Genomic DNA, 23,378 nt, shown 5'->3' with positions numbered 1-23,378 from the left:
CCAGCTTGACACAACATAAGAATTGCAACTCCTCTAAATGAGAACAGAGACGCTGTGCTACATGATGTTTTAAACCGTTTTGCCCAAAAAGACAGGAGAGAGATGGAAGGATAATCTTTTGACAATGAAGGCGCTTCACCTGATTTCGTCTGAAGAGAGCATACAACTACACCTTAAAGGATCCTGGCACATGTCCCTGGGATAAAGAATATTTAAGTAGGGACAATGGAGGTCCACGGATTACTGAAATAGACAACTCTGATCAAATTAAATTAGCATGCACTTGCCAAAAGCTTTGTTAAAGACTTATTCAGACTACAACAGTCTCCAGATAATAGTAGTGATCTCCTTGATTGTAGTCAGTCACGTTCGCCACCATAAATTATTGGCTTTTTAATACATTTATATTTCATAAAAGGCATTTACCCACACAAATACATGAGACACTGAGACAGTGAAAGAGACATAAAAAAAACCCAGGCACCCAATCACTTCAAGTTGTGTTAAAGCCAAACATCATAAATGTTGTCAAGTACATGTACACAGATATAGTTATACAGTTACACATGTACAGCACTTTTAAAACACGCATGCACACACCCATCAGCACACATACTGCACTATGTTAAAACATCAGACACAGGCAGGCAGCCACGCATAAAAGCCAACAGGTATACAGGTGTATGCAAGCCTGTAGGTACCCAGTCACATACAGCCAACACATGGTGGTGTCAATGCACACACACATAGCATGCATATACAAAGTTATATGCAGTAAATGCAGACATACAGGCACACAAATAATCATAGACAACATACATATGTGCACACAAGTGGATGAATACATAATTGTGTGGGTGGATGGATGATGTGGGTGGATACACTAATCAATAAAAAAATCTACTTATCCTCCTCCATTGTTCCACGGATCAAAGTGATTGAAGGATACATAGATGAATGTGTGCATGGAAGGCAGTGGATTAGAAAATGAATGCAATGTGTGCAGTCCATGAATGATGCATGCACGAATGCATCCGCGGGTGTGAACTGTAATATTTGTAAAGCATTCCATACCATTGATTAGGACCACAGCAAACAACAACAAGTATGGTAAGACAATACCCAGGTGTTTGTGCATTGGTGGTACAGTGTGTGCCTTAAGTGTGGCCTATATGGGAAGCACTGGGTGCCTGAGTTCAGGACGGATGCTCCAATTCTGTCTCTGTTAACTTAGACCTGCATTTACATTTGCCACTGCTCGAGAAGGATGTGACGTACAGAAAAACCACATTGCAAAATATATTTTATCATACTCTGATCTGCTATTTGTGAGGTAGCTCAAGTATTTGGACACAGCAAGGCATTTACTGCTTTTAAAAAGTCCTGCTGGTGTGACTGTTTATTAATATTGCAGACCAAAAGATTATTTGATAGTTTGGATATATATGCTGTGTGGGTGGTTCTGCCAATGTAACAGTTACAAGACACGAGAATCACTCTGAAATGGAGGACGCTTGTAGGTAGCTGTGAATCCTCTCTGCATATCAAATTCAGAGGGGATAAAGGTAATCAAGAGGAAGGCTCATTCTCCTCAGTTTTAAACTATATCCAAAGTAGAGAGCTCTGCCAATCATGTGGATTAACCAGTTGTCCATATGAAGAAAGCAAATGTTTTTTGTAAGGAAAACCCTCACACCCACCATGGTTACCCCTTGGTGACATGCTTCATCATTGGGTTCCTTCACGTTTTACAACGGAACTAAGCATGATGCTACCATTAAATTACAAAAGAGTACTGATTGATATAAAGCTGATGTTCCAAGTGAAGAGGAGATGGAGGGGGTTTATTTGTGGGTTAAAAATACCTGTCTGTTGGCTGTAATTACTTTAATATATGCCCCAGTCGGTATTAGTTTAATCTGGGAAAGAAGTTAGAAAGTATATGGGGGGATTAATGGCACTAACTTCCTCATGGCTCCTAATCTACATGTTTCAGCCACCCTTCCATGTGGTGTCGTCAGGATTGAATATCTGACTCCAGGAGACCACTCCTTACATAAGTATGAAGTGCATACCAATCACATAATCTGCTTTCAAAATTTAATATATATCTATATATATCTATATATATCTATATTACAAACACCTTCATTTTCAATAGGCTACACTACAAACAGATATGAGGTTCAGCCATGGGTACTTGCTTCTCCCCCAGCTATGCTAATCTGCACATGGGCTGGTGGGAGGAGCAAGTCCTCGGGGTAACACAACAGCAGGCAATGATAGAGAATGTGGTGAAGTATAAAAGATTCATTGACGATATCTTTATCTTATGGAAAGGCTCAAGTGAAAGTACGATGGCATTTGCATTCGAAATCAATAACAATAGCCTAAACCTCACATTCACCTGCACGGAAAGTACCACATTCATCCAGTTCTTAGACCTAGAACTTTTTGTGGCTAATAACAAAATACAAACTCGCACATTCAGAAAGCCCACAGCAGGTAATGCAATATTTCACGCCCATAGTTTCCACCCCACCAAACTCAAAGAATCCATACCTTATGCAGAATGCTTAAGGATGACCCGTAACTGTAGTAGGGAAAGAGATTTGAAGGAATCAAAGGAGGAACTCTTTATGAGACTGAGAAACAGGGGATATAACAACCTCACACTAGCTAATGCAGATATGAAATGTGCCAAGAAAAACAGGAAGGATCTCCTATTCCCAGTCAAAGACATTTCCACACACACCAAGGATAATTTCTCAAACAACACCCCTAGACTGATTACAGGTTACAATACGTATCATGCCAACCTACATAAGATACTTAACAGGCACTGGCCGTTAGTACAGAATGATCTGAGTTTGGGCCCTTCATGTGACAAGTATCCGTCAGTCACATTTAGGAAAGCAAAATCAATGAGAAACGAACTAGTGTGCAATATCCCCGGTTCCGGAGGTGTTTCAAATACAAGGCCTGTAGACATGGAATTAATACCAACTCAGTCAGGCTTCCATTCAGGCACACACCGTACACTATCAGAGGAAGCTATACATGTAAGACGGAGTTTGCTGTCTACGGTCTCAAATGCACATGTGGCAAAAGATACGTAGGCAGCACAATACACCAGGCTCACATCAGAATTCTACAGCAACTCAGGGCTATTAAAAATGACAACCAGGCATACCCTGTGGCAAGACATATCAACTCACATCATGCACAAGACTTGACGTTCTTTGTGATTGACAGCATACCCAAAAACATCAGGGGTGGCAATCGACAACTGGCATTGAGAAGATTTGAGTCTCGATATATAATCATGCTAGACTCAAAAATCCCCAGACGAGGCTCTGAATGTGCACCTCTAGTCCTCTGCCGCTTGGCCTGCAAACTTTAACCCCTCCATAACATCTAGATCTCACCTACTCTAATTTTAATAATTTTTGTTAACACAGTTTTCGCAATTTTTACTCGAACAACACATGGAACATTTTGATTCACTATTTATATAAATCACTCTTGTCACAGCAACCTATGTTTACCAATGTGCGTCAATTATCCTACCATATGAGCCTGATGCACTTTAAACAAAAGCCTACTCCAACCCACTTGGGTATGGGGGAACCACCTTCTGTTATTTAGCAGCAAGGACATACGTTGACATATATACTGGCCAATATCCCCCGCAAAAGGACAGTACAGCACTAGCTTGAGAGACACTGACATAAGTGACAGGGGAAGATCGTTGACGTGAAGAATATGCACACAAGAGGTCAATTGTGAACTGCCGGCACGCGGTTCTGCAAACATGATTTACAACACGATAACGAGATGGTGGGTCAGTATAACATGATTTAATCCTCTGCCTGTGTGTTGATTACATGTTGACAAGGGTAACACAGTAACACAAATGTTTATCGCCATAAAGTTTTTTTGATGACACTTACAACCTTTTTTAAAAAAAATGTATATTCATGATTATTTACTGTACAGATTTATCACATTGTGGGTTGGATTGTGTAAAATGTAAAGTAACATTTACCAATACTTGGGTATAGATGTCACTAGAGTTATCTGTGCTTTATACATGCAAAGCATTATGTTTAGGGATATCGACATGATGTGTGTCAAAGAGATAACTCTTCTATGTTGTTTGAAGTGATGAAACTCGGTTGCCATGACAACCAGCCAGTTTTAACCTGTCAACCTTGAAAGTATATAGTTGACAATAATGTGAGAACAGATGTAGTGAGCAAGGCGGTGAATACCGTCAAAACGGGTCTGGGCTGTTGGATTGGAATAAAGGAATCCTACTTTGAAGGATATTCACGGAGTCAGCGCCTTCTTTTGAATCAAAGATTGGACTGATTTTATATATACATATATATATCAATGAAAAAACCATTGGTTTTAGGCCATATATAGTTAGGGATTTGCATTTACAAAACCTTATTTTACTCGCATAAAACCATTGAAATTCCATATATAGTTATAAGCGCTAACTATATATCGCGCACCCGCAATCCACTGCTGATGATGTCACATATTACATCATTCATGACATGGTTAGTGACATCACTGATGACATCACTGATGACATCTCAAATGACATCACTGATGACATCACTGATGACAACATGCAGTGACTGTATGTTTCTGTAAAGTTAAAATATCTCTTACATATTGAAGAATGAGTGGATATATAAGTGTCTGGATGAAGGATTTAGTAGGTGCATGACTGACTGTATGAGTGAGTGATTAAATGTGTCTCACTGAGTGCATGGGTTAGTGACTAAACTGTCTTAATTTGTGCATCATTATGTCTGTTGTTCTGTAAACTGTTGCATGTGTTGATAAGTAGCTATATGAGTAACTATATGGGTTATTGATTGGTTGCCCAAGTATTTGTATGGGATACTGAGTGTGTGTGTAGGTGGCTGGGAGGTGTATGACTCTGTGCATAGATGTGTGAGCAGTTGATTCACTAGATGTATGGTTTCAAAAGTGCATGTGGAAACAGCTGTATGGGCGGTTGAATGTGTGCATGAGTGCATTGGAGAGTGAATGGATATCTCAGTGCTACATGTCAAAGTAAGTACATATGTAAAACACAGTACATGTGAGAGTTGACATATATAAATAACTGTGCATAAGAGCCAGTGAATGTGTGAGTGGCTGTATGGATCATTGTGAACTTGTATCAGGGATTGTATAATAGAGTAAATATGTGTTAGTATATGTTTGAATAAGTAAATTTTGTATAACTGTATAGTTGAGGAAATGGAGGTGTGATTGATTCTTTGCATGACTGACTAGGTGTGTGAGTAACTCCATGGATGAGTGACAGTCTGTGAGTGTCTGTTTACACTGATTGTATCTAAGGTTATATTAGAGTCTGAAGAGGTTCATCGTATTATCACATGAATGATATCATCAGTGATGTTATCAGTCATGTCAAATGAGATGTTTTCAGTGATATCATCAGTGATGTCATTTGAGATGTCATCAGTGATGTCATCAGTGATGTCACTAACCATGTCATGAATGATGTAATATGTGACATCATCAGCAGTGGATTGCGGGTGCGCGATATATAGTTAGCGCTTATAACTATATATGGAATTTCAATGGTTTTATGCGAGTAAAATAAGGTTTTGTAAATGCAAATCCCTAACTATATATGGCCTAAAACCAATGGTTTTTTCATTGAATTTTCAAGGTTTTGTAAATGCAAATTCCTAACTATATATCCACTATAACCTATGGTTTTTCCTGTGAATTTCATTGGTTTTTTAATAGCAAATATGAAAAGCTTTAAAATGTCAAGTACGTGATAGATAAAAACATTTTCGTATTTATGCACGCTGATGTGCTTTGAACGCTGCACCCCCCCCCCTCCCCTCTTTTGTCTTAGTAGTACTCTCTCTTTGCAGATAGTGAACGGTAGTTAACGCAAGCCTTTGCCCCCGTTGTAATCCGTCGTGCCTGCTTGTCTCTCCATTTGATTGATTGTTGTCCAAGCATTTACTGTTTTAGAATTGGTTCTCTTTGGATCATTCTCTATTTACAAACAAGCACAAAGTCGCAATACTCTGTTTAGTCTTTGCAGATAGTGAAAAATCGTGTAAAAAAAATAAAAGTAATCGAGCAAAATCAGTAGGCCACTAATTGGATCTCTTTTTGACCTCGCTAAAATAGAAATATTAGGAACAACCCTTCATGAGAAATACGAAAATAGTGAGATGAACTGAGCTCCACACCATGAGGGCTGCAAGACAGCTCGGCTCCATCACCCATCCCGCACAAAATAACGACAAACCCTATGCAAATATTAAAAATATAGACAACACACCAGCAAAGAAACAGGGTAAAACATTTTATTAAAAAACTATTTACATAACGTTGGTTTATAAGATGATATCAGTAGTGGACCGATGTGTGAATAGATCAAAAGCAGCACAAGGCTCCAAGATCCGGATGGCAAGCTCCTGGATGTTGGGTGCCATAGTTTAGAGTTCTGAATTTGAGCCTTTTTCAATGCCTGTGCTTTGTTGAATCAAAATGGCGGCTTGACACAAAGCTGACTCAAGCGTTGCTACTGATGCTATGCAGACCAAAACTGGTTTTCAGTTTGTACATTTTTCTAGATTTTTCAATCCAAGTTTGGTTGACTTTGTAGAACGATGGCTTCAAATTTTCAACATACGGTGTGGTGGCGCTGACTGGGAGGGGGCGCTTCGCTCCTGCCCCCTCCCCAAGTAAGATTTTCATACGTGAAAGTACGTTAATGGTTTTGGTCCCTGAGATGCTTCGATGTCACTGCCATTCTCAAATAGCATAAGTTCTGGATGTTGGGTGCCATAGTTAAGAGTTCTGAGTAGTGCTTGTTATACTGTCTGAAGCTTATTTCCACCTACTGCAGCTTCACTATTCTCAAAGTAAGTGAGTGTCGTTTGTGGACCTGACTGCATTAGAAAACAATGTGATTTTTTAGCTTCCTAAACAGCTTGACGGAGGCCCCTGAGGGGCGGTGTGATGGCCATGGACTCGGAGAAGACGCTTGGCTCCGACACCCTCCCCAAGTCTTATAGCACTGGTGTAGCCTGAGATCGCCCCCGACATAGGCGGCCGGCTCCCGGGGTCCGGCGGAACTTTTTGCCTTTTGATGACTCTTCAATTCTGGACCTTGTCCCACAATCCGTTTGACCTGAAGACAAGCTGTAGTGGGGCGCCCCTTTACCGTTTTAGTTGCCATTCCGCCCGCTTTTGCTACACTGTGCCTCTTCCGCCATTCAGCTGTTTACCGCCCGCTCTTGCGACTACAGCGTCTCGCTCATCATGTAGTTGAGTTGCTCCCGCTCTTGCGGTGCAGCGATAGGCGGCTGCCACAGGACTCTCAAAATGGCGGCCGGCTCTTCGGTTTTGGGCCTGGTCCACTAAAATGGCCCTGGGACACCTTGGAACTCGGACGCTTTCCTGATAGGGCTTGGGTCCCATTCTCGAAAAGCGTCCCCTCAGCCGTGAAGATTCTACAAAAGTCTTGGGGGCCTCCGACTCCCGCAGGCTTCTGGTGGGGAGCGGCTGCCATGATTGCTCGTGGAATGGCCACGACGGAGCTACGAGATGGTAGTGGTCTCATGCTGACGCCAGCTTTAGTCTGAAACATCCAGAAACACTGTAGACTACCAATTCGATCAGTTCCGGTAGCGCCCCAACATGACCCGGAAGAGAAGAACTTGCCCTCCCCTCTTTGACTGATGGTTCTTGTTGCCTGTCCCCTCTGTTGTCATTTAACAGAACTTTTTGGACTGCTGAAAGGGGTTGTGTTCTGAACGCTGGTTGGTGGAGACATTTTGACTATATTCTTGACCTACGTTGTCGCGTAATGCGTTATATGACACGCCGCGTTAGCGCACCCGGAAGTGATCCGAGGCGCGGCGCGCAGCGCGTAACGTAAGCATAACAGGTCATGTGACTTGTTAATAAAACTTTTCATTGGTTCATTTTACTTTTGTTAATTTAATGATGAAAAGCTTGGTCATATGACCTAAAAATTACGCTTTTTATTGTTTTCGAACAATATTTTTTTTTCAAACATATGTTATAATATTCCAGGCTAATGTACTTTCCCGGAAAATTTACAACTGTCTTGCAAGTAAAATATATTCCTTTTTCGAGAAAAAGGGCGTTTCTTCCTTCCATGACGGAGCCGTTGAGTAAAAGAGATTCGGCCTGCTGTCTTAGTCGCCGATACGCCTGATTATCAGATTCTTATCGATCACTTTATGTTGCAGACATGAAAAACACAACTGCCCTTGACCATTTATCTTTACTGCGTTCCTACATATTATACCTTTTATCCGTCATGTAATTGGACTGCTTTATTTCACTTGCCTTTTACTGATTCGAAAACAGTGACTAAAAGTAAAAACTTTACCAATGTAAATACTACTACCGTGTTTTGTTTTAAAAACCTTGATTGTGAAAATGTCAGTATACAAATACGGGCCTATAACCACGTGGGCCGGCCACGGAGCAAACTGAAATCGTATATGATGAGGAGACATTTACACTGTAGAGGAACGTAACGAGCGGGCCATTAGGTTGCAAGAACTAAGGTGTCTAACAGTTGCGGAATCGGTGGACATACATTTTGTAATTAAAATAGGACAGGGCCACTTACAATAACATTTTCTAGATATACATTTGCGGGCAAGGAGTTACGAGTCCCATTTATACCGGCGCCATTTTGGGCGAGGCCGGGCAGGTCCAAGATATAGTCAAAATGTCTCCACCAACCATCGGCCAGACCAGAACCCCTTTCGGCCCTTTATGCTACAAGATGGTGTCTTCCATTCAGAAAATATTGTTGGCAGCATTTTGAAAGGAAACAGAAACAGCCGTTCTCCTAGTGAGTTTCACATTGTTACATTTAGGAAGAATGTTGAAGAGTAGTATGTGGAAAATCTGAAGCCATTTTTCTACAAACTCTCAATCAGACTTGGATGGAGAAAAAAAACCTGAAGAATGTACAAACTGAAAACCAATTTTTGTCTGTATAGCATCAACAGTAACGCTTGAGTCAGCTTTGTGTCAAGCCGCCATTTTCATTCACTCAATAGCGTCCCCCTACACACATTCAGGGACCTGGTCGTGTCTTCAGATGAAACGGATTGTAGGAAAAGAAGCAGAAAGGAAAAGGAAAAAAGTTCCGCTGGACACCACCTTGGGCAATAGTGAAGCTGCAAAAGGTGCAAATAAGCTTCAGACAGTCTTCAACTTACTCTGATTCTTATAATAAACTTCAGATAGTCTTACAAGCACTGCTCAGAACTCTCAACTGAGGCACTCAACATCCAGGACTTGCCATTCGGATCTTGGCGCCTTGTGCTGGTTCCGACCTATTCACACATCGGTCCACTACTGACATCACCTCATAAGCCAACGGGGCACCCCACGCCGACTTTCGGCGCAGCATTGTAGGATGGCCACACCAGTGCGGCAACTTGCTGGACACAACATCGGGGCCATCCAGATCTCGGCGCGTTCGACTCACTGTACCGCAACAGTGACCGCAACTCAGCTGGACACGCCGTCTTTCGGCGCAGCATTGTAGGATGGCCACACCAGTGCAGCAATTTGCTGGACACCACCTCGGTGCCATCCGGATCTCGGCGCGTTCGAGTCACTGTACCGCAACAGTGACCGCAATTCAGCTGGACACGCCGTCTTTCGGCGCAGCATTGTAGGATGGCCACACCAGTGCGGCAATTTGCTGGACACCACCTCGGTGCCATCCGGATCTCGGCGCGTTCGAGTCACTGTACCGCAACAGTGACCGCAACTCAGCTGGACACGCCGTCTTTCGGCGCAGCATTGTAGGATGGCCACACCAGTGCGGCAATTTGCTGGACACCACCTCGGTGCCATCCGGATCTCGGCGCGTTGTGCTGCCTTCGGCCTATTCGCACATCGGTCCGCTACTGACGCCGCCTCACGTGCCAACGGATTTTCTACGCTTTTTGTAGCCCTATGCCGCATAACAGGTCATGTGACTTGTTTATAAAACTTTTCATTGGTTCATTTTACTTTTGGTTTCCTAAAGATGGAAGGCTTGGTCATATGACCTAAAAATAACACTTTTCATTGGTTTAGAACATTTTTTTTTCCCAAACGATGAAAGCCCCACCTTGTTTCTGGATCATTCAGACTGAAGCTGGCGTCAGCATGAGAGCACCACCATCTCGTGGCTCCGTCGTGGTCATTCCGCGAGCAATCATGGCAGCCGCTCCCCACCGGAAGCCTGCGGGAGTCGGGGGCCCCCAAGACTTTTGTAGAATCTTCACGGCTGAGGGGACGCTTTTCGAGAATGGAGCCCAAGCCCTAGCAGGCAAGCGTCCGAGTTCCAAGGTGTCCCAGGGCCATTTCAGTGGACCAGGCCCAAAACCGAGGAGCCGTCCGCCATTTTAAGAGCCATGTGGCAGCCGCCTATCGCTGCACTGCAAGAGTGGAAGCAACTCAACAACATGGTGAGCGAGACGCTGTAGCCGCAAGAGCGAGCGCAACTCAGCTAGATGGCCGCCACCTGGGGAGGCCCGTTCACGCCGCCTCCCCCACCTCCGGGCCGCCGCACGCCAATTTTCGGAGCAGCATTGTAGGATACCAAAACCAGTGCGGCAGTTTACTGGACATCACCTGGGTGCCTGTCGTACATGTTGTGTCAGCCATGTGACACTGGACACAGTCCCATCAACATCTCAACGCGTTCTGCTGCCTTGGGACTATTCGCACAACAGACCGCTACTGACGAGGCCTCCCCCCGCACCACCCGGGACGCCCCACGCTGTTTTTCTGTGCTGCATTGTAGGATCCCAAAACCAGTGCGGCACCCAGGCGACATCACCTGGGTGCCGTCCAGAACTCTGCACGTTGTGCTGCCTTGGGACTATTCGCACAAAAGACAGCTTCTAACCATTGTTGCTTTTTGTGTTGAAAAATGTTTAAATGTTTTTAGTTTTGGTTCCGTTCGTTATAGTTAATAGTTAATAAAGTTTTATAATCTTACTTTGTTGGAGTGTTATCTATTTTTTTAAAAACGGGTGAATGGGGCCTTGAATCGGGTTATTGTCATGTGTGGGCTTTGGAAGTGTGCTGCTGCAGGATCGGACATTTCAAACTCAAATGCACGTTCTTTTTCTTACCTTTCCGAAGCATGGAGCGCAATAGCAGGCAGAGAAAGGGTGATGCACGTGTTGAACACTACCTGACCTGGCAAGTTGCTGGCAGTGCCCCCCCCCCCCGCCCGCTCCTGAAAGAGGACACACACACACCGCCGCCCCGAGTACTTCACAAATCTTTAAAAGACCATGCGCTTGTTCATGAGGCTTAAATGGTTTATCACCTCTTCTAGAACCCCTGCATCGACCCTCTGACGTTTCCTGGAAAAATTACCATGTAACACAATACCAAGCCCTGTCAGCTGAAACCCCCAAGGAATCGTGGGGCATATTATCAAGGGGGTTTATCTCCGCTTTTTTGGCTTTAAAAGCCAAGAAAGCGGAGATAAAAATATCTCCCTATTACCAAGCTGTCGCTAACACCAGTTAGTGACAGCTAAAAGGAGATAGCGACCATCTTGGGCCCCGCTTTGCATGTCAGTGATACTTATCACTAATGACATGCAAAGTGGCGTGCCAAGATGTTAGCGACTGGAAACAGTCCCTAACATCGCTATCTTCTATTACCAACTTTTGGAGATATTCGCGCTAAGCGCGAATATCTCCAAAATCTAACACCTGCCCTGAGCAGTTCTTAGCCATGTTATCCAATGGGAGGTGGATAACATGGCTAAGAGCATTTGCTCGATAATACATGAATATCGCTGACTTTTCTGCGATAATAGCAAGGTTTATCTGCGATAAAAATCGCCGATGTGCGGCGATAATTTTTGTCTCTAAACAAGTTAGAGACAAAAATTATCGCTAGTTGTTCGTAATATGCCCCCGGGTTTTTGCTTGCAGAAATCGGGAGGCGGGAGACTAGCACTGAAATCAGTAGTCACACGCCTGAATCGGGAGGGTTGGCATGTCTGAATTCTCTACAGCTGGGGCCATAAACTACATCCGCAGGGGTAGGTGATAGCCTAGGTCCGGCCTGGACAATCGGACACAGAGGAAGAGGAGTGTCAGAGGGTGCGGTAGTGAATAGGGTGAAAGAGAGGTGTCGGGAGGGCACAGGGTGTGATTCTCAGAGAAGAGCAGCGCAGATGGGGGGAAGTATATGGCCCATGCATGCGAGAGAGAGCGGGGATGACCAGTGCGTGGGGGAGATGCTTGCGAGGTTGGGGAGCCATGCTGAGGATCGGCGGCGTGCAGAGAGTGGGCCTGGTCAAGGCATCTAAAATGGCTGCCGTGCACGACAAAATTGTGGCATTGGACAAAAAGGCAAGATGGCGCAGACAATGTTTTTCAATAAGGATTCATTTATAACAAAATATTTACTCGCAGTGACAAAATGGTGGTCAACACTTCCTGATTTCCATCGAATCGAACGTTAACAAACGTCACGCAGCAAAAAAAAAAAAAAAAAAAAAAAAAAGCTCACGCACAGAGCAGTTTTTAACCATGTTATCCAATGGAAGGTGGATAACACGGCTAAGAGCATTTGCTGGATAATGCATGAATATCGCTGACTTTTCAACGATATTCATGCATTGTGGCCGATGTGCAGCGATAATTTTTGTCTCTAAACAATTAAAACGAAGCACAAAATGGCGAATTCCCGTTTCGCTACCAGTTTGCGGCCCAGTTCGCGGCCCGTGAAGCGCTTCTACCGTGAAAAATCATTTTTTTTTCTTTTCCCCACGGGACCCTTTAATAACCCCAACAACATTCCTAGGGGGTCAAGAGGGGGATACCTTGCCCCCTTTCATTAAATTCCCCTTTCGTTTTTCACCTCTTCTTCTCTCTCGATCCTACCGAGAGACAAGATGGCGGCCGCTCCGGACTGTCACGCAGCAAAAAAAAAAAAAGCTCACGCACAGCCGCTAGAAGAGATGTATCAACATATATCAGCCTCCTCAGCCACCCTCAGGAAACATAGGGGATTAGGATACGTCTCCCGCACCCCCTTATACCTAATAATTTAATTAACGAAGCACAAAATGGCGAATTCCCGTTTCGCTACCAGTTTGCGGCCCAGTTCGCGGCCCGTGAAGCGCTTCTACCGTGAAAAATCATTTTTTTTTTCTTTTCCCCACGGGACCCTTTAATAACCCCAACAACATTCCTAGGGGGTCAAGAGGGGGGTACCTTGCCCCCTTTCATTAAATTCCCCTTTCGTTTTTCACCTCTTCTTCTCTCTCGATCCTACCGAGAGACAAGATGGCGGCCGCTCCGGACTGTTTAGAATGTTGACAGACACCGGAGAGCCAATCAGCTTTCTGCGCGCAAAGTTCCGAAACGCGAAAAGTAAGCGGACCGGATCGCTGCCCGGAGCGCTGTTACAGATATATATCTTGATTTAAACGTTAATTTCTCAAAATCCACTGAAGCACATATATTAAGACCTAGCAAAGGCACATCGGGCTAACAGTCCCTACAATTTTGCCAAGTTTCGTGCAAATCCATTCAGCCGTTCGAGCTAAAAGTGAGTCCAACCGCCCTATGGAAAACTCAATGTAAAAAACGCGTTTTGGGACCCCCCTTTTTTCTCAGCCCCCCCTTGACGAAACCCCACCAAATTTTCAGGGGCTGCTCAGAAACAAAATGTGCCATTTTCCTGAAAATTTCAGCCGATGCCGTCCACAAACAAAATGTGCCATTTTCCTGAAAATTTCAGCCGATGCCGTCCACAAACGCCAAAGTTATTGCATTTTCAGAAATCCCATAGGGAATTAATCCTAACTATATATACCTACTGGCGATAGCCAGTAGGTAATATATATATATATATATATATATATATATATATATATATATATATATATATATATATATATATATATATATATATATATACACACTGAAAAAACCATAGGTTTCGTGCCTTATATAGTTAGGAATTAGCATTTACAAAACCTTTGAAATTCACTGAAAAAAACATAGGTTTCAGGCCTTATATAGTTAGGAATTAGCATTTAAAAATCCTTTAAAATTCACTCAAAAAACTATACGTTTTAGGGTGTTAGAGTTAGCTGGACATTTCACTCATACAAAACCATTGAAATTGCTCCTATGTGGTTAGTTGTACTAACTATATTTTGCGCACCCGCAATCCACTGCCGATGATGTCACATATTACATCATTCATGACATGGTGAGTGGCATCACTGATGACATCTCAATGACATCACTGATGACATCACCAGGGCTCGAAAAATCCCAAAAATGGTACTAGTCCTGCAGGACTAGTACCTTAAAAAATGTCCTCGACCTAACTTCAACCTACTTGACCTCCGTCTCTGAAAGCGGAGCAAATGTCACAAGATAACAAGATTTAAAGGCATCTTTATTGCTCATTAACTTTGTGAGCAATAAAAATGCCTTTAAATCTTGTTATCTTGTCACATTTGCTCCCTTTTCACAGAAAGAGGACAAAAGTTGGTTTGTTTTCCTACTCGCCAGAAAGGGCGAGTTGGACCTAAAAACAGCTCGACCTTGTTAAATTTAGCTCGACTATGCGAGCGGTCGAGTGGAATTTTCGGGCCCTGATCACTGATGACATCATCCAGTGAATGTGGTTTGCTTCGTTATTTAAATATTCATTATATATAGCAATTTGCATTGAAGAATGAGTGGATATATAAAAATCAATATTTGGATGGAGGATTTAGTCGCAATGTAATTGACTGTTTACTTTAACAATGTATAGTGTCCCACTAAATATAGTGGATAGTGACTAAACTGTGTGAATATCTGTATCACTTTGTCAGTTGTTGTGTAAACTGGTTCTACAGTTGGTTACTAGCTATGTGAAAGTCTATATTACTTATTAATTAGTTAACTGAGTATTTGTATTGGAGAGTGAATGTGTGTGTGGTTCGGTGTGGGTGTGTGAGTGCCCAAAGATGTGTGAATAGTTGATTCAGTAGATATATGAAGTTAAAACTACATGTTATAATAGTTGTTTAGGTGAGTGAATATCTTTATGGGAGTGGTGATGAGCAAATATATTTCTCTTTGGTGCATGTCCAACAAAGTAGAAAAATAAAAGGCACTGTATATGTCAGTTTATATGTCAGTTTTTGTATATAAATAAGTATTCATAAGACTCAATGATTCTGTAAGTGACTATATGGATGACTGTATACTTGTAACAATGATTTTATAATACAGTAAGTATGACTTACTATGTAAATGAATAGATGAAGTGGTGTTTGTATAAGTGTGTAGCTAAGTAAGTATGTAAGTATGATCCATTGTTTGCATAAGTGAGTACTATAACTTCATATTTTAATAGGTTGTGTGCTGGTGTGTAATGACAATATAGGTGTATAAGTATTTTTCATAGTGTTCTATTTTTCATTGACAGCATGTATGATTGAATCTACAGGTAAGTGATTAGATGTGTGTATACAGCTAGGAATCACTGAGTGGGTTTTTAGATACTTGTATGCTGTGTCAATGGATTCAAATATGATACTCTGTATTTTACAAAGAGTGATGAAAGATTTTACTAGTGTATGAAAAGGTGTATGTGATTGTCAAGTGGATGATGTCATCAGTGATGTCATCAGTGATGTCATTTGAGATGTCATCAGTGATGTCACTGACCATGTCATGAATGATGTAATATGTGACATCATCAGCAGTGGATTACGGGTGCGCGAAATATAGTTAGTACAACTAACTATATGGGAGCAATTTCAATGGTTTTGTATGAGTGAAATGAGATCAGAAGGGAGGGTTTTGAGTATACGGGTTCAATAGGCGCTCTAGCCAAGTTAACGTGAGTGTATTTATTCAATAGTATTGGTGCAGGCAGGGAGAGGAGACCCTTTAAACCCCTCAATAGGAGTGCAACAGATTACACTCTTACAACATGAAACACAATCCTGCGCACTCAAGAAAAATCACAATAACAATGTTAATAGGTGTTAGACCTGTCTGGCCTTTTGCGTAGCCCCTCCTATTAATTATTTATGTTGTCCCCTTTTTGCCCCTCATACCCTTTTTATCTTTTTGTGTCCACTAGATTTTTATGGTGTTGTCCTGGGGGATAGATGCTCTTTTGCCCTCATAGTCTTTTACCTCAGGCCCAGGAGTCTTTTCTGACTAGAATTGTGGAACCCACAAAATGGACGCCAATAACTGTCATAACTGTCACCTCTAGAACAAGGACCATAGGGTTACATTAGGAAGGTACTAGAACCCTCTGGAGGGTTCTGGCAGCCAGAACCAGCCTATATAAGGCCGGCCTCTGAGCGGCCATTTTAAGTGAGTGTCCAGAGAGAGCTTGAGCGAGGACTGGTCAGGAGCGAAGCTTTAGCGTGGGAAGGAAGGCACACTGAGGGAGGGACTAACCTGTCTCTTAAGTTAGCTTCCCTACCCGGTTGATGTAACCCCTGCCTACTGACAGAGCCCTTTCAGGTCCGAGCATCACCAGCTTTCGAACCGTGCCATATCGCCAGCTGAGGGGCAGTAGAATACCCCCCCCTGAGAGTGTAGTAATTAAGGCACTCAGGGAGAACGTTCGCCTTTCGCCATCCTGAGAGACCCGCCTGGACTTCTGCTGTTAAGTGCCAGTTTTAGAAGTTGTCTCGCATCCCCAGGGTCCCCGCTGTAGGGCAACAGCGAAAGTGCAATAATCCTACCTTGACGGGACCAGAGACGGGACTGCCTGTTGCCGGTCGCCTGCCCAACAGAAGGGATTACTGCTGGGGAGAGCTGGAAGGAGCGCCCAGGGCAGACCAGCCAAGCGGCAGGTTTGGAGTTCAGCCGCGGCAGGGTAGCAGCGCCGGAACCCAGAAGAAGGGGGCGTAAAGACGCCCAGGACCAGCCGAGAAGTCTCCTCCTCCTCCGCCTCTGTCAGCCAAGGTGAGGGGCGTGTCCCGAAGACGCGAGGCCCGCTGAGGGAGAGTCGTCAAAACCCGTCCCCGTCAGCTGTGAGAGAACCGACGGCGCAGGTACCGAAACCTCCATAGTGCAGAGCAGGAGTGAATCGGCTGAGAAGGAGGCCGGGACAGGCTTGGCGAATACCTGGTAAGAGCAGGAGGGAGGAGTAGAGTTCCCAGAGCATAAGGGAGCTGCCTTGGCCTAAAGGTGATACCGCGGGAGCCTGCCTCACCGGGAGAGTTGCTTCAGAACCAAGTAACCGGGTGGGAGGACCTCGCTAACTAACAGTGCCAGGATCAGCATTACTGAGGCGCGTGGCCCAGAACTCCCCTGACATTACCAAACAACGCACCTAATAAGCGGAAGGGTATTTCATAGAATCTATGTACTGGACATGAAAGTCAAGGTCTTAGGGCTTTAGGGGAAGTACCAGAGAAATACGTGGAAGGGGTGTCTTCCTGAGAACGAAGATTCTAGAGCCTGATAAGATTCTGTGAGAGATAAATGATTCTTGGGGTTTGAAGTAAAACGTAAATGGTCACCTAACAAATGTACTTTGATTACCTGTCTTTAGCCAGAAAACCAGCTGGGTGAGCTCTGTTTTGAAGGGCCTATTTGCCAGCTAATCCTGTGAACCTGTAAATCTCTACTTGCAAATAGCCTTGGAGTCTAGTGAGTAATATATAAACCTGTCAGCCTGAGGGATTAAATTAATCTGTGTATCTGTATTGAAGTTGTGGTAAATGAATCTAGAATTCTGATTGTAGGTTGTGACCCAGAATAATCGCTTTGATAAAATGTTGAAATGTGCCAATGCTGCTAAGTGAAAGCTGAGGTTTAGCTCAAGAAGTGTCAACAGTGATTTTTACTAAAGTATAGTAAGGTTGTGTTTGGATTAAAACAAAAATTGCTAAAGATGATTTTACAAAAACAGCACGTATTTTCCTACAATATTGTGGTGTAGTGTCCTTTTTGCGTGGAAGTGCATTAAGTTACTGCTGGGTGGTGTGCAACCTTTACACATGTGCCTCTAATAACTGACTGTCTTGCCCTAGGCCAGGCTACCCTATGTGACCTGGCAACTCTAGGTCCAACAATAGGTAAATTCAAATTTAGCAACAAAAGAAAGTCTTATCGAGCGTCGTTATCATTGGAGGTTCTTATTGTCTCTCCTTTTATTAGAACAGCAGATAGGGCAATATATAAACAGCCAGCCGACACGTGTTTCGTTGTGGGACTGTACAATGAACAGGCACCACAACTCTTCAGGGCTTAAATGCTGAGATGTAAATTCCTAGGCCCAGTTCCGGTGATAATTCCAACCCGGAAGGGTAACCTTGTATTGTATATACACGAAGTCACTTCCGGGTTTCAGACGCCAGTAGCGCGAGGGCGATTGAGCCGAGGACTCCGTAACACACGTACACGTGGTTATGTTTCATTGAAATTGAGAATTCTCCACTATCCGAAATACATAAAATTTGATGTCGAGTGATAATAACTAATAGATTGAAACGCGACAGTCCACGTGGTGATTTTCGGAAACTTTGTGACGCCTGATTTCGTGTATATACAATACAAGGTTACCCTTCCGGGTTGGAATTATCACCGGAACTGGGCCTAGGAATTTACATTTCAGCATTTAAGCCCTGAAGAGTTGTGGTGCCTGTTCATTGTACAGTCCCACAACGAAACACGTGTCGGCTGGCTGTTTATATATTGCCCTATCTGCTGTTCTAATAAAAGGAGAGACAATAAGAACCTCCAATGATAACGACGCTGGACAAGACTTTCTTTGTTGCTAAACTTGAATTTACCTATTAACATTGTTATTGCGATTTTTCTTGAGTGCGCAGGATTGTGTTTCTTGTATGAGTTAAATGTCCAGCTAACTCTAACACCCCTAAAACTTATAGTTTTTTGAGTGAATTTTAAAGGTTTTTTAAATGCTAATTCCTAACTACATAAGGCCTGAAACCTATGTTTTTTTCAGTGAATTACAAAGGTTTTTTAAAGGCTAATTCCTAACTATATAAGGCATGAAGCCTATGGTTTTTTCAGTGAATTTGCAAGGTTTTTTAAATGCTAATTCCTAACTATATAAGGCCTGAAACCTATATTTTTTTCAGTGAATTTCAAAGTTTTTTAATGCTAATTCCTAACTACATAAGATCTGAAAACCCACCAGGAATCTCCAGTATGCGCCAGGGGACTGCATTGCAGAGAGGTGTAATGAAGCCACGACCCTTTTTACACCTCTCTGCAACGCAGCCACCGTGCATGTTTGAAGAGGGGGAACAAATTCCCCTTGCATACTGGGGGCCCCTGGGAGCCAACTAGCCCACCTGGAACATCCAGTATGCGCCAGGGGGCTGCATTGCAGAGGTGTAATGAGGCTATGCCCCTTGTTACACCTCTCCACAACGCAGCCCCCTGGCGCGTTTGCAGAGGGGGAACTAATTCCCCTTGCATACTGGGGGTCCCTGGGGCCAACTAGCCCACCAGGAGCCTCCAGTATGCGCCAGGGGTCTGCATTGCATAGAGGTGTAATGATGCCACATCCTTTTTTACACCTCTCTGCAACGCAGCCCCTGTGCATGTTTGAAGAGGGGGAACTGATTCCCCTTTCATACTAGGGGTCCCTGCGGGCCAACTAGCCCACCTGGAACCTCCAGTATACGCCAGGGGGCTACATTGCACAGAGGTGTAATGAGGCTATGCCCCTTTTTACACCTCTCTGCAACGCAGGCCACTGGCGCGTTTGCAGAGGGGGGACTATTTCCCCTTGCATACTGGGGGTCCCTGGGTCATATCTGCTCAAACGCCGATATTCCGAACGATTGAAAATGACTTTTCTTGAGAAACATTTGGATTTGGATTATCATGTCCTATACTTTGGAATTTTAAAAAAACTGACTTTGAGGATGCTATAAATTACTCAAGTCTGCCCGATATGTGTGGGTAAAATTGATACCTAGTCACTTTGGATAAGAATGTACTTAAGTCTCGTCTAACATTTGGAAGAAATATCTAGTTATATGACAACAGGATACCGACATAACTTGAAGGAAATAAGAACGCCCTGAAGAAGTTCTGTTGTACAGAACGAAACGCGTCGGCTGGCTGTGGTACATAAACTTAAGGAAAATAAAAGCATTTGAATATACACCAAGATTCAGCGCTTCAATAAGGACTCTAGGTGATATGATTTGATTGGACTTATTGTGCAAGTGGTGCTGTGCCAAACTTTGGAATATTCTCCACTACTCTCTACCACTTACTCTCTACTACTCCACTACTCTCTAATACTCACTCTCTACTACTCATTCTCTACTACTCTACTACTCTCTACTACTCTCTCTCTACTACTCACTCCCTACTACTCACTATCTATTACTCTCTACTACTCACTCTCTACTACTCTCTACTCTCTACTACTCACTCTCTACTAGTCTCTCTCTACTACTCACTCTTTACTACTCACTCTCTACTACTCTCTACTACTCACTCTCTACTTCTCACTCTCTACTACTCTCTATTACTCACTCTCTACTACTCTCTCTCTACTACTCACTCTACTACTCACTCTCTACTACTATCTACTACTCACTCTCTACTACTCTCTCTCTACTACTCTCTACTACTCACTCTCTACTACTCTCTACTATTTTCTCGCTCTGCTACTCACTCTCTACTACTCTCTACTACTCACTCTCTACTACTCACTCTCTACTACTGTCTACTACTCACTCTTTACTACTCTCTACTACTCACTCTCTACTGCTCTCTGCTACTCACTCTACTACTTACTCACTACTCACTCTCTACTACTCACTCTCTGGTACTCTCTCTACTGCTCTCTACTACTCTCTACTACTCACTCTCAACTCTCTATTACTCACTTTCTACTATCTACCTCTCTCTACTTCTCTCTCTACTAGTCTCTACCTCTCTACCTCTACCTCTCTACCTCTACCTCTCTACCTCTACCTCTCTACCTCTCTCTACATGCACACATATACACATATATATGCATATATGCATATGCAGATATATATATATATGTATGTGCATATATATATATACATACATATATAAACATATATATTCTGAATATCTATATAAATACAAATATAAATGCATGCATACATATACATATATGCATATATATGCATGTTATTTACATGAAAGTTTTAAAAACACTAATAAAATCAAAGCTAAAAAGCCACCTCATTACAAACAGAATGGCTTTAACTTAAACGAGGGCGAGATCTATTGCATTTCCAATGCGTGTTTACTTTGGTTCCTTCAAGAAGGCATTCAGATGTGTCACACATTTGCCATAAATTCTGAATGTTAGCACTCTAGTTGCTCATTAGATCACTGTAGTAAAGCTACTGCTCACCAGGGAAGTCTGCTGCTGGTATTCAAAGTGCATGTTTCAGTCTGCATGTCAGATTTTTTTTTAATGAAATAGAAGAGGATTTGAGAAGTCACTCAAAATGTGCCCTACTTTTTCTTTCTGAAGCACTAATCATACTTTCTATGGCAAAATGAACCCCCTCATTTTGTTCCTTTTTAAATTAAATGTTTTCAGACTTACTACTTCATTCCAATCAAGATGGCTTCTGGTGTGCCATACTTTTGTCATAAGTAAGACTGTTAGCGCTCTAGTTGTTCTTTAGAACACTCTGGGACATTCTGTCATTGGGCTATACTTGGGCTACATCTGGGTGATATTTGGGCTACATTTTGGCTCTTTTGTCTCTGGTGGCCATCTTGGGAGACTGCATGTCAGAATGTTTTAATAAAATTGAAGAGGATTTGAGAAGTCACTCAAAATGTTCCCTAATTTTTCTTTCTGCAGCACTAATCATACTTTCTGTGGCAAAATATACCCCCTAATTGTGTTCCTTTTTAAATTAAATGTTTTAAGAGTTACCACTTTATTTCAATCAAGATGGCTTCAGGTGTGCCATACCTTTGTAATAAGTAGGACTGTTAGCGCTCTAGTTGTTCTTTAGAACACTTTGGGACATTCTATCATTGGGCTATACTTGGGCTACATCGGGTGATATTTGGGCTAGATTTGGGCTCTTTTGTTTCTGGTGGCCATCTTGGGAGACTGCATGTCAGAATTTTTTAATGAAATAGCAGAGGATTTGAGAAGTCACTCAAAATGTGCCCTAATATTTCCTTCTGCAGCACTAATCATACTTTCTATGGCAAAATATACCCCCTCATTTTGTTCCTTTTTAAATTAAATGTTTTAAGAGTTACCACTTTATTCCAATCAAGATGGCTTCAGGTGTGCCATACCTTTGTAATATGTAGGACTGTTAGCGCTCTAGTTGTTTTTTAGAACACTCTTGGAGGCTGCAGTAGAACACAAAGGAATCAACTGACAGACTTTGTCCTTGTTGGATGTACATGTTTTACTGAGAATGTCAGACTTCATTCTCACATGACTTAGAAAGATAATGTGAATTTACAGAAAATATGATTTCAGTTTAGCTTATAGATCCCCTTCCAAACCACTGTGGGAAAAGCATGAGATAATAGTTTTCTTTCAAACAAGATTCATGATATCCCAGCAGAAGGCTTTTTCACATGGTAAAATCACCTTAGAACACACCACAATTCCTAAAATGAGTATGGTACCATACAAAGAAAGGTTGCCCTTAAAAGTCGCCACACACGGAGGGGTATAAACACAGAACGCCACAGGCAGCAGGGTTGATCAGCATGCCACAAGCTTTAAAACATGCCATACCCCTCCGTGTGTGGCGACTTTCAAGGGCAACCTTTCTTTGTATGATTCAATGCGGCTGGTCCGGTCGCGAAGTCTCCCTGCCGCTACTTGGGCGGATCCTGTGTGTTTGTTACACGGACACCGATAGGAACGGAGGGGGCCTCAGCCGCAGGTACATATTGGCAAGATGGCAGCAGAGCGGACAATGCTTTCTACCCAACCGGGTTTGACATTTAAATGATGATGGAGGTAGCCGTGCCCACTTGGATTGATGGAGTGAGCTTACACAAACTACTTTGACCATAATGCCTGAGTTTGTGACGCCCACAGGGGCGGGGCTTGTTCTTATTAAAAACAGTTGTTCCCATCAGCCCGTCTTTTCCTCTACATTGCAGCCAGTGAACAAGAGCATGCAGATGCTCGAAACGCGTATGGCATGTTTTAAAGCTTGTGGCATGCTGATCAACCCTGCTGCCTGTGGCGTTCTGTGTTTATACCCCTCCGTTTGTGGCGACTTTCAAGGGCAACCTTTCTTTGTATGATATATATATATATATATATATGTA

This window comes from Lissotriton vulgaris, chromosome 8, assembly GCF_964263255.1.
Source record: "Lissotriton vulgaris chromosome 8, aLisVul1.2, whole genome shotgun sequence".
Lineage (NCBI taxonomy): Eukaryota > Metazoa > Chordata > Amphibia > Caudata > Salamandridae > Lissotriton > Lissotriton vulgaris.
This window is presented reverse-complemented; position numbering follows the sequence as displayed.